Source organism: Nomascus leucogenys, chromosome 8 (genome assembly GCF_006542625.1).
Source record: "Nomascus leucogenys isolate Asia chromosome 8, Asia_NLE_v1, whole genome shotgun sequence".
NCBI classification, from domain to species: Eukaryota; Metazoa; Chordata; class Mammalia; order Primates; family Hylobatidae; genus Nomascus; species Nomascus leucogenys.
In genome coordinates this window covers 106,778,358-106,782,676 of record NC_044388.1, presented here as the reverse complement: position 1 = coordinate 106,782,676, position 4,319 = coordinate 106,778,358, and the positions used below count along the sequence as shown (strand labels likewise).

Genomic DNA, 4,319 nt, shown 5'->3' with positions numbered 1-4,319 from the left:
TTCACTCCTTCCCACCTGTCCCCTCCTCTGTGTCTGGGGTCAGACCTTGGATAATTAGGGAAGAAACTTATTTGAAGACCAGTTCAATTAGTTGTAGTTACAACGAAGGAGAATTTTGCTGCTCCAAATGTTCAAGAAGACACAAGTATTCCAGATCCTTCTGGACACGCCAGACTCTCAGATCATCATGTATTTATTTTAATTATGCAAATATTTAATGCACACCCACAATGCATCAAGCTGGACCTGGAGCTGGGGGCATGGAGCAAGGGCTAGTCATGTGGTGCTTGGCCAGCTCAGCCCTGGCAGCCCCTGGTCACTGGAGACTTTAGTTAAAGGTGAGTCAGTTCCACTGGCAGCTACTGGGAACTTGCCCCTTGCTGGTGCTGTCCACACACCTAGAGGCCAAAGAAGAATCAGCTGGGTTCTGGCCACGAGGTGTTGTTTCCTGTGGACAGTGCCCACACCATGCTGAGGGATGCTTGCCAGAATTTTAGAATCCTTCCCATGGGATTTCTTTTTTTTTTTTTTCTTTTTTGAGACAGAGTTTCACCTTTGTTGCCTGAGCTGGAGTGCAGTGGTGCGATCTCGGCTCACTGGAAACTCCGCCTCCCGGGTTCAAGCGATTCTCCCTGCCTCAGCCTCTGAAGTAGCTGGGATTACTGGCATGAGCTACCATGCCCGTCTAATTTTGTATTTTCAGTAGAGACGGGGTTTCACCATGTTAGCCAGGCTGATCTCGAACTCCTGACCTCAGGTGATCCTCCCGCCTTGGCCTCCCAAAGTGCTGGGATTACAGGTGTGAGCCACTGTGCCTGGCTGGGATTTCTTTTTGCTTTTCTTTTTTTAAAAATTTTAATAATTTTCTTTTCTTCTTTTTTTTTTTTTTTTTTTGAGACAGAGTCTTGCTCTGTCACCTAGGCTGGAGTGCAGTGGCACGATCTCGGCTCATTGCAACCCCCACCTCCTGGGTTCAAGCAATTCTCCTGCCTCAGCCTCGTGAGCAGCTGGGATTACAGGCACCTGCCACCCTGCCTGGCTAATTTTTGTATTTTTAGTAGAGTTGGGGTTTCACCATGTTGGCCAGGCTGGTCTCGAACTCCTGACCTCAAGTGATCCACCCACTTTGGCCCCCCAAAGTGCTGGGATTACAGGTGTGAGCCACCACGCCTGGCCCAATTTTTATTTTTATTTTATTTTTATTTTTATTTATTTATTTATTTAGTTTTTGAAATGGAGTCTCTCTCTGTCACTCAGGCTGGAGTGCAGTGGCACCATCTCGGCTCACTGCAAGCTCTGCCTCCTGGGTTCACGCCATTCTCCTGCCTCAGCCTCCTGAGTAGCTGAGACTACAGGCGCCCGCCACCACGCCCGGCTAATTTTTTGCATTTTTAGTAGAGACGGGGTTTCACCGTGTTAGCCAGGATGGTCTCGATCTCCTGACTGCGTGATCTGCCCACCTCAGCCTCCCAAAGTGCTGGGATTACAGGCGTGAGCCACCGCGTCCAGCCCTAATTTTTATTTTTAAAATAGCTTTATTGAGACGTAATTAATATATAATAAGCTGCACATATCGAATATATACAATTTGCTGAGTTTGAACATATGCATACAGCCGGAAACCATCACTGCGATCACAGTAATAAACATACTCATCACCCCCAAAAGCTTCCCCTGCTCCCACGTGTGTGTGCCAGGGGCTGGTGGTGAGGGGATGCTGGTAAGAACACTTGACATCTGCTCTCTTAAATTTTTTAGTGCACAATACGGTATTATCAACTATAGGCACGACGTTGTCTCTTCTTTTTTTTAAGACAGGGTCTCCCTCTGTCACCCAGGCTAGAGTGCAGTGGTGTGATCATGGCTCAGTGCAGCCTTGACCTTCCGGGCCCAAGCCATCTTCCAGTCTCAGCCTCCTGAGTAGCTGTGACCACAGGTACATGCCACCACACCCGGCTAATTTTTAAACTTATTCTTGTAGTGTTGGGCTCTCCCTGTTTCACTCAGGCTGGTCTCAAACTTCTGGCCTCAAGTGATCCTGCTGCTTCAGCCTCCCAAAGTACTGGGATTACAGGCATGAGCCATCATGTCTGGCAAAAGTTTTGTTTTGTTTCATTCTGTTTTTAAGACAGGTTTGGGCTCTGTCACGAAGGCTGGTGAGCGTTGGTGCCATCATAGCCCATTGCAGCCTCCAGCTCCTGCTTTCCATGGAATTTCGAGGGAAAAACCCTCTCATTTTTGTTGCCTAGCTGGGCAGGATGTCCTTTTGTTCCCCAGAGCTCTTAGAGGGGGTGCTTAGAGCCCCCTGCCACACAGGGAGGAGCTGCACTTTCACAGCCTCAGATTTTTATGGGGGAGGTTAGGTCTCAAAAACATGTCATGTTTTTTTTTTTTGGTTTTTTTTTTTTGAGATGGAATTTCGCTCTTGTCGCCCAGGCTGGAGTGCAATAGCGTGATCTTGGCTCACCACAACCTCCACCTCCCGAGTTCAAGCGATTCTCCTGCCTCAGCCTCCTGAGTAGCTGGGATTACAAGCATGCGCCACCATGCCTGGCTAATTGTTGTATTTTTAGTAGAGACGGGGTTTCACCATGTTGGCCAGGCTGGTCTCGAACTCCTGACCTAGGTGATCTGCCCGCCTCAGCCTCCCAAAGTGCTGGGATTACAGGCGTGAGCCTTGGCGCCCAGCTGAGATTGTGTTTTTTTCTTGCCTTTTGGCATGACTTGCAATTTTTTGTTGAAATCCAGACATACAGTATCAGATAACAGGAACTAAGGTCAAGAGGTCTTTAGTGTGAGGAGGGTATATTTCATTTTATATTTATTTATTTATTTTAAAGGCTTGTTTTATTTTAATGGCTGATCCATGTAATAACGGAGGCCACTATGTACAGACAAAGGGGGAGCTTTTATTTCTTGTCCTTTTCCTCCCGGGACAGAGTCTTGATGATCTCCTTCCTTGGTCTGGAGGTGCTCTTCACGGAGCTTGCATGCTTCCTTGGTCTTAGACCTGCGGGCCTCAGCCTGGTCAGCCAGGGGCTTCTTACAGGCCTTGTCTGCCTTCAGCTTGTGGCTGTGTTCCACGAGAATCCGCTTGTGTTTGAACACATTCCCCTTCAACTTCAGGTACAGGCTGTGATACATGCGGCGATCAATCTTAGATTCTGAGCAGCCGGCGCAGAATCCTCATTCTCCTCATCCACGTGACCTTCTCTGGCATTCAGGGATTGGCTGTACCCCTCCGCTTACCTATACCCAAGTGCCTGCCCTTCCGGTGGGCCAAGGTGCTTTTCCAGCATTAAACCCGGGAATGGACCGTCACAGGCTTGGGGTAACGCAAGATCAGCCCATCTTTGATCAGCTTCCAGATCTGCTGACAGGAGTTGGCACTGGGGATTTCATTGATCTCGTCGGGTTCAACCAGACCTTCTTCTTGCCACAGTGGAGGATACTAGAGATGAGCCTTTTCTGAAGTGTGAGCATACTCAATGGCTGCGGCTGTAGCAGTGAAAGGAAAGTGCTCCATCGCATTTTATATTTATTTATTTAAATTTTTTGAGGTAGGGTCTTGCTGTGTTGCCCAGGCTGGGGTGCAATGGCATGATCAAGGCTCACTGTAGCCTCTAACTCCCAGAGTCAGGTGATCCTCCTACCTCAGCCTTCCGAGTAGCTGGGACTACAGGCACGTGCCACCAAGCTCAGCTAATTTTTTTGTAGTTTTTGTAGAGATGGGGTTTCGCCATGTTGCCCAGGCTGGTCTTGAACTCCTGGGCTCAAGCTACCACCCACCTCGGCCTCCCAAAGTGCTGCGATTATAGGCGTGAGCCACTGTGTCCGGCCGAGGCTGTATTATCCTCTTTCTAGGAGCTGGGCGGTGTTAGGTGTTTGTTGCGGTTGCAGGTGCCAGAGGCTCCACGTCTTCTACTGTCCTCATTGTTGTCTCCCTCCTGACTTTGGGAGGTCTGAGCCTTGAGTTCTGTCGCCTGTGATTCCCGTGATTGTACTGCAGCCTGTGGGTGTGGTGAGGTGTGGGAGAGAGGGAACATTCTGTCGTCAGTCCTGTCTTGGGCCTGGGTCTTGAGGCTGTGACATTCACAAGTATCCCTGCAGGGGTGTCACTTTTCCCCCGTGCCACTTGCTACCTTCTCTGGCTCAGGTTCCTTCCTGACCTCATTCCTTGCAGCCTGGCTCCTGAGCACTGTGCTTGTTCTTTGCGAAGCCTGGAGGGGGATGGAGGGGGCTGGAAGGAGAATTCCCTTCCCCTACCTGGGCTAGGCTCTGGCAAAGCTCTTCCCCCTGGAATGGGGCCATGGCTAGAA

The 4,319-nt window shown here is 49.6% G+C and overlaps 1 pseudogene; it reads right to left on the bottom strand.

Moving 5' to 3' along the window:
- Window positions 1–2,909: 2,909 nt before the first annotated feature.
- On the bottom strand, window positions 2,910–3,483 carry LOC100588334 (annotated as a pseudogene).
- Between the last annotated feature and the right edge of the window lie 836 nt (window positions 3,484–4,319).